Here is a 19,230-nt window from a genome sequence, read left to right on the forward strand (position 1 = left end):
ACAGGTGTCGCGACGGGCGCTCGCTGATGGGGCACGTCGTCTGGCGGTTTGGTGATAGCGCCCTTATCTGGGGGTAGCCCAGTCGCTGGTGCGTCTGCAGTTGCGAGGGGGGCTTTGGACCCTTACGGTCTGTGGAGGCCGCCGGTAGGACCTGCGTCTCCGTTGGCGCTAATGCTTTCTTCGTCTTTGATGAGGAAGAGCCGTGGGTCGTGCGCTTATGTGAATGCTTGTGTGCGTCAGTGTCACCGGAGTGTTCATCCCCATAAGCAGGGCGTGAGACGAGCTTGTCGGGGCCGGGGACAGACGACGAGGCGCGTGACCGCTCCCTAGAGGGGCGTACAACCTCCGAAGCGGAGGACGGGTTATCACTTTCCTCGTCACTTTCGGCGGCGGGTGAGGAATCGGACCTAGACATGGCGTAAGCTGCCCACCTCTTGACCCTGCGGTCCTTTAAAGTCTTAGGCTTAAGAAGCTTACAGGCCGCACAACCGTCTTCTTTGTGGTCGAGGGGCAAGCAACGGTTGCACCATTTGTGCTCGTCTTTCCAGGTGAATTTGCCCTTGCAGCGCGGGTAAAACCTAAATGGTGTCCTCTCCATAGCTGAGGAAACGATCAGACGTGATAACAACCCCAAAGGAAAAGTTGAGGAAAGAGAAAGGCATTCTTAAAGAGAAGCAAGAAATGTCCCACAACCCTACTCTCCCTACTGTTGGAGGCCGGCGAGGCCAGGCCACGTGTTCGGCGACGCCAAAGGATCTCCTCCGTCGAAGGCACAGCCGTCGAAGATCTTGTCGGCAGAGAACAGCTTTGTCGAAGGAGGAACCTAACGCAAGGTAAAGTTAAATAATGACCAATGGTCGAGTGAATATTTAAATAATGACCAAATGGTCGAGTGAATATTTGCAATGTCTCTCGAGGAGCTCCGCGTAAAGGCGACCAATATCTGGGCGGAAAAAAACAATCTGAGGGACCTCGACGCGCGAGGGATTGTGAGTACACTGCACGTCACTACAGGGATAGTGTTACAGACACGCCTTGTCGACGTCCCCTTTTCGACTACGAAAAACAAAATGCAATACTCTGCAGTGACCACTGGATGTCGGACTATGCACAGCATGTGATTCTAAGCAGATTAACAAACATCAGAAACAAAACTACAAATCCACCCCACAATGTCACGAACCAACCTCAGAACGCCCTCATTTCATATCTCACCTCTAGCTAACATGGCATCACACCCAATAAACTCCCACAATTACAAATCACTGCACTAAAATAAACACCTTCAGTGACCTAAACAGAATCCGTCCTACCTGCATGATGACAAGATTGCCGATCAGTTCACCCAATATCACTGAGCAGCTAGCAATTAGTTCGACCATTCACCACATCCAAGAAAACATTAGCTGACCCCCAACAGAAATCCAATAGCACCAAAAACATGTACCATTTTCAAGTTGGCACCCACCTACAAATTCACCAGATCAACTATATTAGTTCTGCACACAAGAGCACTTGCATCTTCAGTTTCACAGAGCAGCATGTGCGCTACAATTACATAGTAGATTAGTAGCAGGGGCTGACGTAGCAAGCAAACTCAGTTGTGGGGATGTTACAATGCCATTGTTTTTTTTTTAAAACCATAATCTGAAAGATTGCGCAGGTGTGTGGTAATTTGTAGGTGTCACTTCATTGTCCAAACAGGCATGACCGTCCTACTGCAACAAGAACATACTGTTAAGAAGACGTGGTGATAGAGTTCAGCTTGTCAAATTAGATCTGTCCGACAAAACTTTTGTAGCTTACAATTGACGGGTTACTTTATAGTCCAATATTTTACAGTTGTTGCACAGCTACATCTCCAGGAACTGCAACATTACACAGACATTTGCAGATTTAATGCTGTGTCTATCAATTTTCCAGGTGAAGTAAGAGGCAGGTTCTGAGGAAGGAATGTAGGAGGAATGATGAACACTAGCCATCCCTGCCAAAAGACTTAGGTTTTCCAGCTTTTGTGAACAGCCATTAATACATTTTGGAATAGTCAGTTTTCAGCCATCAGCTTTTACAAAATAAATTCTCTTTTTTCACTGCATCTTCTTTTTCCAGATTCCAGAAGTAGCTGCTTTTTCTCCTCTACCTTTCTTTTTAAAGCCTCAATTATAGCTTTTCGTTATTTCATCAAATGTTTCCTGTGTCTTAATACTGTTTCTTGGCTGCGGGTATGAAAAAGGCAAGTTGAAACTTCATAATGCGACTACCAATACAACAAACATTTTGCCTGAGCTGTACACTGGGGCGACTCCCCTTAAGCGCGATCCTATCCGCCCCCTTGGAGTTTTGCTTATTCTTGCTCTCCTTGGCGCTTTTCCTCCCTCCCCATGCAGCTACCCACAATTCAGTGTAGCTGCACACTTAAAAGTGTGTATGGGTACATACCCTTGAGAGTGCGTTGTGACCACTATAATTTATAAATAGCGACGAGCTGTGTCACCAATTCCACATGGTTTACATATAAAGACCTTGAATGAATAGGATAGAAATCTGATTAGTATTTGCGAATCGCGCTCTGCCTTGGGACATCCTAGATTGGTTCCCCAACCTGTGGACTAACCTTTCAGGATTGCATCGAAGGTTAAAAAAGAAATTTAAAATAAATAAATAAATAAGATAGTTTAGGAATTTCGATTTGGGGAACCAATCCAGGATGTACAAGCACAACTAAAGACTTTTAGCACAACGCGCCAGCCATTGACAGGTCTCTCGGGACTCAACCCTTTATCATAAAGTACCATCAGAAAAATGTTTCAAGATATTTTCAATCAACTTCCAAACCTGGTCACCATACCAAGTGTTCAATTTCAAGGCCTTGAAGACAGCTAAGGTCGAAACATGTGTCGGCTGACTTTATGGGAATAAATTCACCTACAGATGAATAACCCAATATTGTTTTACTTTAATTCTAAAAGACTGTATACCTAACTTTAAAGGAGGTAGAGTGTGATTCGCCAATACCAATCCATTCTCTGTCCTAGCTGCAAACATACTCTGACCTGGACTACGGTCCCCGAGGGCATTCAACCCATAGCACTTTGCCAATAACAAGAAAAATCAATACACCATCTATACTTTAGAGAGTTACTCTAGAGGACACAGATGCTGTAAATGAGGTGGGCATTGGGGTGCATTCTTCTGAATGTATGAAAAAAAGGGAACGACTCCGCATAGGGATGTCATATGTACCCTCCTCCCCCAAACATCAAATAGATGAACCAAAAAAAAAAAAAAATTGCTTACCTAACTACAAAAGTATGACTGCCTTGAAATCCTTTTCTTCACGTATTTCTCTTCTACTTTCATCGATACCCTCTATCAGCAATTTACAATTAACTTCACCAGGAATTGCAAAGGCTCAAATTCCCCATCCTTTCAAATGCAGAGAATTGTCGGAATCAAAAAGAGTGCCATGATTTGAGTTATTGTCTAAAAGAAGAAATAAAAAAAGTAAATTTAGTATGCGCCAAGTATTTGTGAACCAGGTCTGTACCCAAAACCATTAATATATAGTGGGCTTGCTATGGATGTTCCTGCCTGAAGTGTCCCGATTTATGAGTGATTGGTGCTTGGTTAACTTCTTCCAAGACTTCCACCCATTGTGGCTTTAACTAGTTGCATCTGTTCGCAAAATTAGAGGTGGGTGTTCCGGAGAGGCAATACGTTCTTAACTGCAGAGCTCTTGTACCTAAATGCTGCCGTCATTTTGTGTGTGTCCTTTAAAAAAGACAAGCACCTGTTTCAGTTTCTTAAACGTACATATCAACCATAGAGAGCAGAGAGCAAAATGTACAGGAAATAGGAGGGTATGCAGGGACAGAACCCACGACCAAAGTGATTTTTACTGGGGAAAAAAAAGTCACTATTACACCTTAGCAGGAAGGCCTTTGCTAATATGAGCCAGACACTATCCTCCAGAAGAGTCAGATGTCTCCTCCCATACAAATAAAGTGACCTACCGCTTTCAAATAGCAAAGCAATTAACAGCACTCTTTCACGCTCAGGTCAGAAAACTCCCGCCACCGCGCCAGTCCTCTGATACAGAATGCTGCTTAAAAATGCAGACAAGCATGAAAATAGCTCAACTTCATCTAATGAGAATGAACTGGTCCCATCGTTAGAGAAGAAAAAACATAAAAAGCATTCACCCCAGATCATCATAAACAATGATCAAAAAAGATATTTTCAAAATTAATGATAGGGATCACTATCCCTAGCAAGCATTCAATAAAATTTACAAGCAAACTATCTTCCATGAACTGCTGAGGTCAAGTGGTTGGAAAGAAAAAAATAAAAATAAAACGGCATTGAAGGGGCAATAAAATCCCTCCGGGAACCTCATCAACCTATATAGAGAATGTGACACAATTATAACTAGAACATGCAATAATCCCTAGTCCCTGAAACTTACATTTGTATATATTAAATCATGTAGCGATTTCCCCAAAGTGTTGAACAAACTAAACTTAGATGGAGTAGAGCATGAGTAATGGGAGGGGCTGGGGGGCGGGGGGGATTAGAACACGGTCCCCTGCACATAAAGACATAAAGGCTGGCACAACTAGCCCTACTGTGAACCAAAAAGGCAATGGAAAAAGGAGGTAAACATGCCATTTGCGTGTTCTTTAAAATAAATGGCGTAAAAAGCTCTGCCTCACGGGTATAGCATCCGTAACTTCCAGCAGTGAAACAATATTCAAAAGCATTACAATACAAAATGAGTCTTTGAATGCCGAACAGTTCACTTTTTAGGGGGGGCAGCTTTACAGAACCTCTTTAGGGGTGCTCTGACCTTGAACTTCACAGAGCACCTGCCCTGTACACTTTTCTCATTATACAAATTCAGTTGCTGGACATGGCACTTTTTTTTAGCTGGCTGGTGTTCAATGGCTTAAGTGAAAGCAATAATCTGGTTGCAAGCATTGTTAGGAGAAATAAATAGATGAGGGCGGGGAGGGTGGGGGGGGGGGGGGTGGGGCATCTGTCCACTGTTGGTTAGAGGAGTCTTTTTCTCTCCCTTCTTCATGAGAGTTTGGATGGCCAATATTTGCAACCATTCACTGTGCGCAGAATCACAACAACAAATCTAAGCCCAAAGCACCCTGTGCCACCAGAAGGAGGAATGCAGGAATCGAAGAACTCATTCATCAGGGCGTTACAACCATCCCCAGCCTGAGACTACAACTGGCAGTGTGTGCAGCACACAGCAGCTCAAACAGTCTGCCACACCCTTCAAAACTTAGCCAGCCTCCATGCTAGTCAAACAAAATTTTGCACTTGGCACACTGCTTCAGAAAGAATGAAGCAATATTAAAAATGCTGCGAAAGTCACACACGCTTCCCACAAGCCACACATCAACAATCCCCACACAAGGGAAATCTATGCCAGCGGGTGTCTGCACTGGCATGCAGCTGTCTGGGCAACTTATTGAAAATTACAAGCATTGTGCCCTCTATAAAATCTTTTAAAACTGACTCAGACACGAGAGCCATTGCACCTTTCACAACTGCACCATCTGTAAAAGTGCATTTCTGTTTTGCCAAATAATGCGCAACTTTGAAGGATGCCTCTGTTGCAGCATTTGCTTTCTTTGCTGGTTGGGTAAAAAATGATTGTTGTATCTGCAGGGCAGCTTTTAGTTCAGCTCACTTTTGGGATCGCAGACGGCTTCCTTTAGGAAAGTTCTTTTCATAATTTGTATGCATTGTCCCAAAATGCCTTTCGACATTACTCTTTTACCAATGCAACTTGGCAGTGCACATTAAACACACACTTCCCCTTTACGCTTGCGAAAAAGAAAATCGGTCTCCCACCCTTGATGAAAATTATACGTCTTCTGCCTTTTGTTGGATGATCCGCAACATTGCACATGGGAACATTTTTTGCAGAGCTAATTATTAGCCTGATACTATTTATTAGATTTCAGGAGAACGGTTCACAATACAGAGCCTTTAGATATAGTGGATTGTTATAACAATGTGTTGTACTGGAACTGGGTATTAGATTCTCACGATTGAGATTTGTACGACCTCTCTACACACCGTACATTTTAATTAACACACAATTGATCTATTTGAACATTACACATATTTGAGCAGTGCATACGAATATTAACTATTTCTTGAAGACAAAAGACTTGGGTATTCTTGATCACCAGGTTGAATACCATTTAGTTTTAGCAGCAGCACACATCACATGTCGATGCCTTTTATTTGTATATTAAGTTTTATACTTAATTGCCTGATAGCAGAGTCAACATATGAGCACAGCGGGCACTTCCGTGTGCCCGAGGGGCTCATATCCAGAACGTTCTGCAGTCACTGACTGCTTTCCCCCTACCAATATGGCTGACGCGACAGCACGCGTGCGGCCATTAGTGTACCAAACGTTGCCTTAGCAACGCCACAAACTGCGGCTGACTTTCGCAGCTCGCGCCAGCAACAACAGTACGCGCTCAGTAGTGTTACAAGAGGTAAGATTTACAGCGATATCTACTTTGCTTGAACTATATGCCCATGCGTCACGTTTTATAGTGACAGTGATCCTATTGAGATTTCATACTACGCGTAGCACTTATTGTTTATAGTGCACGCCAGTTAGCGTACTGAAGAGGTTTCTCATTCAAGCCACGGGACTAAGAGTGAATACAGGTTAGTGATCATACCTGTTCACATATAGGTTACAACACATAGTTGTAATGTTCAAGATGAGAGCAAGTAGTACACACATGCTATTACGTAAGCACTTGTGATTATATGCACACATGAAAATAGCTGTCTACTTTACAAAGAGCGGTCTACATTTAGAATATACTCCTCTGCTTGAACAGTAGGGATTACAGTTTCACACTCATGCATAGTGTCACGTGATAATGCACTTAACATGTTAAACCACCTAATGAGCATGTTTATAGTGCACATAAAATAACACATTCCGAATCACTTCTGGTGGGGCTAATGTTTGCTTATGGAGCCGATGCAATGCAAATGAACTTAGTATACCGTCTCTCTTTTTTTCTCTCTCTTTTTCGTTAAATTGTCTGTGTATCTTTGCCCGTTTTTAACTGTGGGCGCTCTGTCCAATCTGATAATTGTTTTCCAATTGAATAATTTGATACATGCTAACTTTCTGTTTTTATCGGTAATGGATTATTATATTGTATTATGTCTATAGTATATATATAACCCGGCTCTGAGGAAGGAATTGTTCCGAAATGCATTAGCCATAGGGTTATTGTTTGCCTGAGTCTCAGTACTAGCCTAATTGGTGAAGTGAACCAGTTACTACAAGGCTGTTTTTGAAATAAATAAATATTTCCTTGATAAACATTTGATATATGTTGAATTTTGCTCTAAATGAACACCAAAATACAAGTAACTTGTTTAACCCATAGTGGGCATTAACGGTGTGCGGCCCACACCGAAGGCTAACTAGCCTAGGTCTTTTTCTCTCTTTAGTTTACTTGAGTGCCCTACACAGTGGCACTTTATAGTGGGCTGCAACCTACTAATTATCTGCAAATTAAAGCCTGAAAGACAATAATATAGCAGAAAACGATACAAATAAGCTGTGCACTCTCGCCAACTCATTTTTGCATGCACCTATGCCTAGTCATTTATAAAGATGTTATGTGCTTGAAAAACTGCTTAATCACATATAAATGCTTCTGTTGTGCTGACAGCAGTTATTGGAAATTAAACTGTGGGTTCATCATGGGCGTCAACTTTTGATATCACTACAGGGGCAGATATACCCCAACCTCTGCTCTGAATATAAGCAAGCGACCAGCCCAAACCATGCCCTGGCCAAACACATTTTATAGGAATAACAAAAGTCATACAATTAACAAGCAGTTTAATATTTAAAATCTTGGCAACAGTCTCTCAACCCACTGAGCTACCCTGGTAACCTTCTACTGTAGAGTGTGTCTATGTATCCCTTAATATACTCAAAATCGCTGTATTACCAACTGTATTTTGGGCACACCCCAGCCAGGAAAGGGATTTAAAGTGCAACTGATACAGTGTGGAGTTGGGAAAGAGGCAGCATGAAAGAAGTTGCCACATTTTAAAACTTCTATTTTGAACATTTCCTTTGAGTGGAGTTCAAATGCCAACTCCGCCCCACACTGGCCTTTGTGGGATCCCTCTTTACACCCCCCCCCCCCATTTCCACTGCTGAGTGGAATAGTGTACCTGCACATTCACATTCCAGTGGCCTACTGCACACCAAACGCAAGAAATTCTCTTCAGAGGATGATCCACCAAAAGAAGAGCCTGGGACCAACAAGACTGCAGCTACTATTCTAAACGGCAGGGCTCTGGCAAGGAAGTCCCAAGGGGGCTTCCTCGCAAGAGCCCTGCCTTCTAAAAATAGCTTACATGACTACAAATGAGCCCAGGGTCAAAACGGAGGCATGCAGCCATCATGCTGAATGTTTCCGGAATGTTTCCGCTTCACCCTGGGCTGACTTACAGTCATATGAGTTACTATTAGAAACGGCAGGGCTCTGGTTAGGAAGTCTCGAGGGGGCTTGCTCGCCAGAGCCCTGTCACCTAAAAGTAGCTCACATGCTTGCAATTGGGCCCAGGGTGAAGCGGAGACATTAAGCATCATAGCTGAATGTCTCCATTTCACCCCGGGCTTTGTTCTGCCGAGCCGCCCGACCCTCTGACAGCACACGCAACAGATGTGCGCACAGGGGCTGTAGTGGCTCTGCAGAAACAAAAAGAAAAAAAAAAAATACTTCCACCGATCCACCCAACCCAACTTACCTCAGCAAGACACGTGGTTTCCTGGAATGCCACTGTCGGCTCGCTCCTGCAATCCAAGCCCCAGCCACCTCCAAAAACACAACCAAAAACGATGCAAGGCGCCATGGTGCTTTTTAAAGAAAAAAGCCCGGGCAAGCACAAAGAAACCACTGTGGCCAATAGGAGCACAGCTCACAGCAAGGAACGTGCTCTGGCCAAACACAAGGTGCAATCTATATGCTATAGAGAGTTGCACGCCTGTGATTGGTCAGAGCACTTCCTGGCATCATTCTGCTTTCTTCCTGTAACTCGAGCACGAGCAACTTTAAAGGCTCTGGTGAGCTACTCGTAGCTTGCGATCAACTGTTTGGAGACCACTGCAATAGTCACATTCTCACCGGGGCTATGGGACACTGCAATGTTCTTAAGCAGACGACAAGAGTCAAATCTTGAATATCGCTGGGTCCATGCAACTCTTTCCTTCACAGTAAAGAACTGCAATGATTTTGCTCAGACCCACTTAAGGTGCGGGCAGTTGTATATGCACCCTACCAGACACATAGCAACGTCGCACACAAGGGCACAGCAAGCATGTGGATAATGGACCACTTTAAAGCAACCAGGGATGTTGCAAGGGTTTAATACATTAAGCTTCTGCCGTTTAAGCCCACATGTGCACTGTCCCCTATGGACCAGGGAGGATAAGTGCTCATCCAAACTAGCAATCAAAATATAGGTTTACATATAGCGGTGCCAGCGAGATAGCAATTAGGTTTTTTGGCCTTTTAAAAAAAATAAATAAATAATAATACATTTTCTTGATAACAAAATAGTCACTCTACAGGCAGTGGTCTTCAAACTTTTTTGACCCCGAGCCCTCCATAAGAAAAAGGTACCTGGCTTGGGCCCCTCTATACACATGGACTCCAAAATGTTTATCTAGTGTAGAATGGTGCCAAATGGAGGTGGGGGTGCCAAACATTCTTTCAAAATCATTGCTTGCAATAAATCAAATTAGAGGGCAAATATTTGTAAACGCAGCATTCTGAATTTTTTGTTACAGGGGACTTGACTAAAGGTAGTTGGATATTTATTTCATACTTTAATGTAGGACATACTCAAGTACAAAAACTTGATTACTATCAATGCAGTCACTTGCAAGTTGGACAGTGGCATACTGGAGAATTAGTGTGAAGGGTGGGCTTGCCTTTCAGCAGCCAGCCACCACTATTGGGTTACATTTTTGCAATAGCCAACTACAGGTTTTCTTCCAGCTTTGACCGATATTTAGTCTTTAGGGCCGCAAAAGGTATGAGGTGCTGAAAGTTAACAGTACATTGACAGTGCATTTAGAGAGAGTAGGAAACTGCATTTTGCCAAAATCCACCCAAGGACAATTTTTTGAATTGACTCTGCATTAGGCAGCCACTTTGAAGTTCCATTAGTTCCTCCTTGAGGTGTATTGGGAGGTGGGCGGGCCCCTATGTCTGCTAGGAAAGGCTGAACCACGTAGTCATTGATGCTACAATTGTCCTCTGGAAAGTACTTTTGAGTGTGATTCCCAGATGGTTTCCCATTAGTTCAGCAAAAGATGAAAAGATCATACTCTGCCTCCTCAAGAGCATCTGCTAATAATGAAAACACATTCGGAATACAGACTTAAACCCTCCTCCTCAAAAACTCCAACTTCTTCTTGAAGGCTGACATTTTTAGTTCATAGCCATTGATGTGGTTTCTTTTCTGTGCTTTGCATGGAGTGGTTTAGAAAATGTTGCTTTTCAAAGAGGTCGCCATAGTAAGCCAATAGTACAAGCCAGTGTGAATCACACAGAGGCTCTTCTTTTGTCTGGTCTAAACCCAGGAGAAAGCATCTCACATTGTTCCAGAGTTCCTAAACACAATTTAAAACCTTTCCCCCTGGAGAGCAACCCGACCTCCGTGTAAACAAAGCATCATGTTCAGCTCCCATTTCTGCACATAATGTGGCAAACAGACAGGCTCTTGTGCAGTGCATCTTAATAAAATGCACAATCTTTACAACAGAAGTCAGCACCTCCGAGAGTCCATTCCCCATATTGCACATAGGCAAAGCTTCCCGGGGGATCACGCAGTGTGTCCACAATATATGTGGAGCTACTATCAACATTTCGCTTTTAACCCAGTTCTTGCACCAGCCATTGAAGGAGCACCATCCAAGCAAATACCAACACACGCCTCCCACCTTGGGCAGCGGGAACGAGTAGCTAACAATGTCAATGACTATAGATACAGTTGCTTCGCCATGAATTGGTTTACAAAATATTTCTCCAATATTTCAAGCACGATATCAATTCTGAACTGATAGACGAGGACAGGTTAGGGATGCAGCAGAAAATTGTGGTATCAGACATAAGGATACTTTGGTATTTCTCTGCTGCACCGTCACTTAGCATTACCCGGTTGACAGCGAGAATTGTTGGCAGAATTACTCTCTGCATCTGTAAAGGCCTTCCCCCCCCCCAGATAATGTGGTAAGAAGCTTCCAAAGCATTTGCAGGTACTGAGGCCACGTTTTAACAGTGTCTGTTTGCTTGTGTATGTCTTGCAGCTGACGTACAAACAAATCCCTGGTCGTTTTTGCTCAGGTTTTGTTTCCAAATGCCGCCTTAATAGTGTTGGCTTCAGGCTTGGTACGTAGCGCCACAAACGGCACACTGCAGCTTAACAGCAACTGCGATCCATGTGAACCCAAAATAAAAAAAAATAAAGACATATCTGTGTTTTTGCATTTCTTGTGTCCGTTTCCACCTCTCCTTCCGCTTTTCATTTGAGATTCCTACCATCTTTGGGCACTAGGAAACTATCCAGTTCTATGTGTCATTTCTGAATTTTAGCGGCTGAACACAAAAAAAAAAAATTTAAAAAAAATAAAAAAAGTGATTTGTTTTCCGGTCCTTTTTGTACTGGCTTTAAAGTGCAGAAATCACATACTGCCTCCTCCTACCCCACGCACTCATTAACTCGTCAATCGGGGGGTGGGTGGGACCCCCAAACTCCCAATTTCCGCACCCACCCAACACACGCATCCACCTACAGTCCAAAACTCACCTCTGCCTCCTGTGACGACTTTGCCGGGGCTCACAGCGCCCGTCAGCCCCTGCGCGCACGTGTGCGACAAGGGTTTGACAAGTATGATGGTTTGATTTAGAAAGACCGCTCTGTGCAGTCTTTCTAAACCGCCCCCCCCCAAAAAATCGGTATAGTGAAAAAGATATTTTCACTTCGTACCAAAGTTCCATCTAAAAAAGGAACCCGACTCCGAAAACATTGAAAACCCCCACATTAATTTTAATAAAAAAAGCTTTAAAATAATTAAATTGACAAACACCACATAAGATTTAAGCCCCCAAACGAAACCATGTGAACAGATTTGGGGGTGTTTGTGGGGGGGTTTGGGGGGGGGGAAATGGGAATAAAAAATAAACTCAGCAGCTCAGCAGAAATGGGTCAGAAATGCTGCTTGGATTAAAATAAAAAATAAAAATAAAATACATTGATACGTCCCAGTTCAGATGAAGTTCTAGCTCCTATTTTTTGTTGAAGTGTGGTCCTGGATGTTAGGGAGAATTCTCATAAGTGTGCTAATTTCCCCCACCTTAAGAGACCCCCAGCAACTTTTGATTTTTTTAACCTGGAGTGTGTGTGTGAGCCTTTCTTCCCACTCTCTCATGTATTTTGAAGGGCGTTTTATTCTTGTGTTCTTTGATTATGGAGCCTAAACAGTCTGTAAGCATCTTTTCATTTTTGTGTCACAGCACCCTCAGTGCAGTGAAACAGGGAAGCCTTTCAGGATCTCCCAAGGTTTAAATACCTTCTCTGGGATAAACTACTGTTTCCCAGAGAAAGTAAAGTTAAAATTGACTTTACTAGTCTTTAAAATTCCTAGACCCAGCACACACTACCTTCCAAGAGAGTGCTCGAGGGTTTACCTAGTAATCCTGTGTCTAGAAACTCATGTAGCAGTCAAATGCTACCCTTTCCTATCAAAATGGCTGGTGGCAGTGGTTTTACAACAATATACCATGATTTTTTCCGACCACGAACACCGGCAGCTAAAAATCACGGGAGCCATGTTTTTCAAGATGCCGTCTGAGCCTCCTTTGTTTAAACAGGTCCCAGTCTTCTTTTTTCGCCATTTCTTTTTGGACAGGTCCTTCTAGAATTTGTCTCTGCGTGCCAAACCAGGTTTAGTCCCTTTGTTCCTACGCCTTTGGCAGGCTTCAGGACCGAAGAACGTCCCTGGCGCCTGAGTGTCTGGGGTGGGCAGGAAGTGAGGGAGGTGCCCGAAACTCCATGTGCTTAAGTCTCCTAGGAGACCCAAATGCACTCTGGCGTGATTGGCTGGCTGACTGTCTGGCAAGGACAGCCAACTTGCTGGGCGAGTGACAGCTAGGCTGGAATGAATGGGAGAGAACTGAATAAAAAGGCGAGTCTCTTGGCTTAGAAGGCAGAGTCGACCACTGGAACGAAAGAACCGAAGACGAGCTGGAAGAGGACGGCTGCTGCAACTCCTGGACAGTTGGTTTGCTCGGTGAAGCCCTGCTGCAGGTCCAAAACGCCCAGTTTAGCTCGACAGAGAAACCCCTTCAAGGACGACTTCTTCCTTTGAGTGGGTAGGACCAATTAACTCATAAGCCACCTGGATACCATTCTCAGAGCTGGTTAGGATTAACCAGGGAGAAGAACACCAGCTTGTGTGCTTGAAGGGCAGCTACTGGAACTGAAGCTTTGCAAAGTCTGCCAGCTTTGTGACCAGTCGCAGTGCAGGAGTCGCGACATCCTCCCTCTTGTCCCCACGACCGAGGCTCAGGAACAGCGAGATTTGCAGGAAATGCCAGGAACAGAAGTCTTCAGCTGCATCTTTTTCTTCATTTTAAGGTACTGTGAAAACTCGAGAAAACTTACCTCTCACAGCAAAAGTGTGTATAACATTGGCAACTTTCAGGCCCAATCATCTTGTGACCCAGCATACAAACCTTTCTTCCACAAACTACTTCGGAGAACTTTGGCGAAGACTTTACTGTTTAATAACCAGAAACGGTTTATCCTATACAAGACATTAGCCCATTGACTTTTGCCTAAACTATTGCATTGAATTGAATCCACTCCTCTGGTGAACTATTTGCCCCGTTTCAGAATCACTGTGATATCCGTTGGATTAACCTATGCCTTTTTACTCCTACTTTACTGCTATTTTGCCCTTACTTCAGGTGAGCTCAACTGCTTAAGTAATCAGTACTGTCGTACATTTATGTGATTTAACTTGTATCCTTTTAATGAATGCTTTATAAAGGATTGTGTGATAAATTTCTAAGTGTTTTACCAAGAAACGTTGTGTGTCCATTTGAATACTTGTGATTGTAGACCTCTGTGTAACAGCCCTTACAGCTCACATTCCATCTTGAGATAAGCCTGACTGCTCAGACCTGCTACCAAAAACTGTAGTAGACATATACCAAAGGTTGGTTTTGCTTACACCTGTAGTCCTAATTGTATGTGGTGGTCCCGGAGGGTACTGCATGCAATTCTCCCTAACACTGGACTAGGCCACAGATTGGCGGCGAAAACCACACCTGGATACACAGGGCCAATTTAAACCTTCAGCACTTCTACTCAACCAATGTTCTACAGGGAAAAGAAATCCTTACTTGCCTGCATGACTGGGTCAAGTGCTTCACTGGATTTTTCTTGCTGGGACACAGGTGGTTAGATTGACACACCGACATTTGGAGCAATGCTGTGCAATGAAAACAGTCAAGGATACAGGTCTACCTGCGACTCCAAAATGAGCAGGGGTTAGTGTTACCGAGAATTCTCCAGAATGGCTAATTTCCCTTACTCGACTCAGCAGCTTTGCTGGATTTCTAGGATTTATTTTTTCACCTGGTAAGAATGAGCCTTTTTTTCCCCCACTCTTACCTGTCTTTTTGCTATGTGTTGTACATTTTCTGCTCATGGACTATGGAGTCTCACCTACTCCATAGGCATGGTCTTTTTACTGTGTGTCACACAGCACATTTAGTGCAGTGACACAGGGTTGTCCTTTTAGACTTCCCCACTTTAAACTCCATTTTCTGGGACTGAACCGTCTCCAAGAACATGTAAAGTTGCCATTGACTTTACTTCTCTTTTTAAATTTACAGACCCAGTACAACCCATCTTCCAATAGAGTACCGGAAGGGTTAATAGTTATCCCTTTTTGTCTGTTGCTCATGGAACATTATTTAGTTCCCCTTTCTCTAAGATTTGGCTGGTGGCAGTGGTATCTACCATTTTTATTCTACCGCGAGCTATGAAAATAGCCTCGGTACAGTTAGAGGCTATGGTGGTAGCCTGAAACTCTAACCCGCTTGACCCCATTGATTTTTATTTGGTTCCGGTCGGTTTATTCGCCATTTCTTTTTTGTAAAGGTCTTTCTCATGTTGTACTCTGCGCACCAAACCAAGTTTGGCTCCTTTGTTTGGTGGGCTTCTGCAAGGAAGCCATCCTTAGGCGCCCGAGTGTCTGGGTGGACAGGATGTGAGGGAGGGATTTGAGGCCCCGTGCACAGGGTCTCCTTGGAGACCCAAGTGGCAGTCTTGCTTGATGGCTAGGTGACTGACTTGCCAGGACAGCCACCCTGCTGTGTGATTGACAGCCAGGTTGTGTGAATGTCGGAAAATTGCTTAAAGGAAGGTCTCTGGGACTTGGAAGGCAGAGCCACCACTGGAACGAGATAACCAACGAGGAGCTGAAGGAAGATGACTGCTGCAACTACTGGACATCCCGGAGAAGCCCTGCTGCAGGTCCGAATCACCTGAAACGCCGACGACAGAAGATCTGCAAGGAATCTTCTTCCCTTGAGCTTGGTGGGACCAACCAGCTCGCCAAACACCAAACGCCGGCCTCCCTCTCCTGGTCGAATTTGTTGTGCATCGCTGCAGTGAACCAGATAGCCAGGAGCAACGGAACCTGTTTGGGTTTGAAGGAGCACACCTTTTATTTGACACTTTGCTCTGCTACTGGCTTCTTCCCTGGGCAGTGCAGGACCCTCCAGTCTTCCTCCTTGTCACCACGACAGTCGCTTCAGGAATCACGAGCCTGCAGGAAAAACCGCCTCAGCTACAGCATTCTTCTTCATTTAAGGTAGTTCAAATTCCGGTCGTCTGTTCCATCCGATTGCGGTCGGAGTGTTTGAAATCTTTCGTCTCTCCGAAGGCTTGTCCTTCTCTAGTCTTTTGAATAACTTTTCCTCCGACCAACTTAGTTTTGAAATCTTGGCAAAGACTTAACCGCGAACTACTCTGAACTGTGTGATCCTCTGCAAATACTCTGAACCATTAACATTGGTCCAGGCCTATTGACTTGAATCCTAGTTGTAGTAAGCCTTTTCTAGATTGCCCTGCCTATCACTTGTTGGTGTTGTTGATTTTGAATAAACTTGTCTTTCCTCCCCTTTTAAATTACTGGAGTGCCATTTTGCTCACACTGCATTTTTTAGCTTAATTTTTATTGATTTTATTTTTTTACATTTGTAGAGCGCACTACAGCCCAAAGGCATTGAGGCGCGTTTACATGAAAGTGTACATAAGCAAGATTACGGTTACAACACGTGGTTACTTGGTTTCAATAGTACATGCTAGGTCACAAAGTACAGTTGGGTATATTTCAGGGTGTACAGAGTGAGTACTAGGAGTTAACAGATCAGAGAAATAGCCTAGTTTTGATGGCTTTACGGAAGGCTAGGTGAAGAGTCGATTCCCCTGAGGTGCGTAGGTAAGGTGTTCCAGTGTGTGGCAGCAATGGCTGGGAAGCTGGTGCCACCTGCACGCACTCTGCAGGTTTTGGGCATGGAGATCAGGTTGGTGTAGGCCAGTCTGGACGGCCTACAGGATGTTGGCATGGCTATGCGCTGGGCCAGGTAGGGGGGTGCCAGATCATAGAGGCATTTATGCGTGAGGGAAAGTATTGAAGATGATCCTCTGTTTAACGGGAAGCCAGTGGACCTGTCTTCTTAGGTCGGAGATGTCATCCTTTTTTGATAATCCTGTGGCGGCCCTGAGGGAGTTGTTCTGGACCAGCTTGAGTTTGTCAATGTTTTTGCTAGATATACCCCACAAGGAGAGCATTGCAATAATCCAATCTTGAACCAATCGTAGCCCTAGCAATGGTAAGGCAGTTCTGTGGGGTTAAGAAGGGTCTTGCTGCATTGAGCAGTTTGGAGTAGTAGGCCGAGGAAGAGGCAATGGCGTTGACCTACCTGTTCATAGTGAGATTAGAGTGGAGATAGACTCCCAAGGTCTTAACTATTTGGGACACAGCAATGGATATATTATCAATGGTGAAGGAGCAATAGTCGAGGTTAGCCAGGATGGTTGGTGACCCAATTAGCAAAAGCTCGGTTTTCTCACTGTTGAGGCACAGCCAGTTTTCTGCCATCCAGGCTTGGATAGTGCAATAAATGGAGTTAAGGGTAATCCTGCCTGCCTCACAGTCACCTGTAAGAGGGATGAGCACCTGGGTGTCATCAGCATAGTTGGTGTATGAGATGCCCAGGGTGTCAAGAAGGTTGAAGAGAGGCCTGGTGAACAGGTTATAGAGGGTAGGCGCAATGCAAGAGCCTTGCGGCACCCCACATTTAATGTGACTAGGAGAGGCACACGCTGAATCTGAGAAGAATTTCATGGCCCTTTCCTGTAGAAACAAAGTGATCCACGCGCACGCCTTGGGGGAGAAGTTGCCAACAATGGAGAGGTGATGGCAAAGAGTGTTGTGGTCCACGAGGTCAAATGCGGCTGATAAATCAAGGAGCAGAAGGAGCGCAGGTGTGGCGGCATCCCTGATGTCATCCATTTGATTTTTTAGGTCGAGGGGGGCCGTTTCGGTCGCATGTCGTGGTCTAAAGCCAGACTGCCGAAGGCCCAGAAGATGGTGGTCCTCAAGGAATTTTTGGACTTGCAGGTAGGCTGCTTTGTCCAATATTTTCAGCAAGAAGGGGACAGTGGTGATGGGCCTGTAGTTCCCCGGTACCGATGGGTCAAGGGATGGCTTCTTGAGGAGCGGTCGTACCCAGGCTTCCTTAAGGTCAGTTGGGACATGGCCAGACTGGAAGGATGCATTGATAAATGCTGTCAAAAAGGGGGCAAGGGTCAGGCCACAATCTTTAATGAGCTGAGCAGGACATACGTCAATTAACTTGTCCAGAATTGATTGGGTGTTGTAGTGTATTAAGATTGTGATTTTCTGTTGCTTTATAATAATGAACTGTTTTAGAACAGATGGTGTAAATAAATGTATATTCTTTTACTCAGAAACATTGACTCAGTGTTTGTTTGAACCATAGTAAATTACGTCCTTTGTGTAACTTCTGATACTGCTCACTTTACTCTTGAGATAAGTCTGGCTGCTCAGCCATCGCTACCTCTTTACTGTGTAGTACAGGCTTGTACCAAAGGTGAAATTGTACTTACACATAGTCTTAAATGTGTGTGGTGTTCCCAAAGGGTACTGCATATGATTCTGCCTAACACTTAAAACCAGCTCTTGGGTGTTAGGCATCAACTAGTAAGCAGGACTTAACGCTGGGAAACCAGGAGAGAGTACACAGTGCACTGTAACTGCAACTCCAACATGAAACGTGAACCTTCAGTACCGCCCCCAAACTGGACATGAGAAAGAAACAGCCTCAAAAATAGGTTTGAAATCCCCGATTGTGACCCTACTATACCTTTAAAATTACCCCACCATTACCCACAGCAAAATACAGTAGTTTTTTAAAAAGATGCTTACCGTCGGCAAGTCCTAATACAGATGTCAGGATATTTATAATGCCATTGGTGCTGGGGACTTTGCTGTCCAAGATGGGATGATTGAGCCAATTTGTGTTCCTGCAATTGAAGAAATACAATTAAAAAAATAATTATAGACTTACCAGATTGACCATACCAATATTTGCACACTACACTCTGCCAGTTGGCACACATCCTCCCTGCACACAAAAGGGACCTAGAGTGCAGGGTCCAACCAGGAAATCTCCAAAGTTCACTATAGACCAGTCCACCCCAGCTGGCAGAGAGAGCAGTCAGAACACATACCTGAAAACGTGACTCGTACTCAGTCACAGAGATAAAAAAAATATAACATGAGCGAGCGAGAGAAAGAGCATCAGCTTGTTATATTCCACCCTTAACAGTTGAGAAGTCCAGCCTGCTGGCATTCTAATCATTCATCTACATATCTTACACAGAATACGACACAGTAGTTTGGAAACATCGAGTAATAGCCATGTAGCTTATACTGCAGTTAGGTGACAGTGCTGACGTAGCAGCAGACTGCTGCACCTGCCATGCCAGACACAAGGGCCCCTGGCTTCTCTGCAACATATGGTGCCACGTGCAGGCGAA

General features: G+C 44.3%; 1 protein-coding gene across 13 annotated transcripts in view; it reads right to left on the reverse strand.

The window, feature by feature from the left end:
- The window catches only part of NCOA2 (nuclear receptor coactivator 2), a 2,606,235-nt gene that overhangs the window by 2,577,751 nt on the left and 9,254 nt on the right, over positions 1-19,230 (reverse strand). For 11 of the 13 annotated variants that reach the window (XM_069621172.1, XM_069621171.1, XM_069621170.1 and 8 more), the window contains exon 2: positions 18,617-18,714. The gene's annotated coding sequence lies outside the window, so the exon portion shown is untranslated. Of the gene's footprint in view, positions 1-3,297; positions 3,484-18,616; positions 18,715-19,230 lie in introns of all 13 variants that reach the window. The other 2 variants (XM_069621167.1, XM_069621169.1) reach the window with 1 other exon arrangement.

This window comes from Ambystoma mexicanum, chromosome 5q (assembly GCF_040938575.1).
Source record: "Ambystoma mexicanum isolate Mex_15411 chromosome 5q, UKY_AmexF1_1, whole genome shotgun sequence".
NCBI lineage: Eukaryota > Metazoa > Chordata > Amphibia > Caudata > Ambystomatidae > Ambystoma > Ambystoma mexicanum.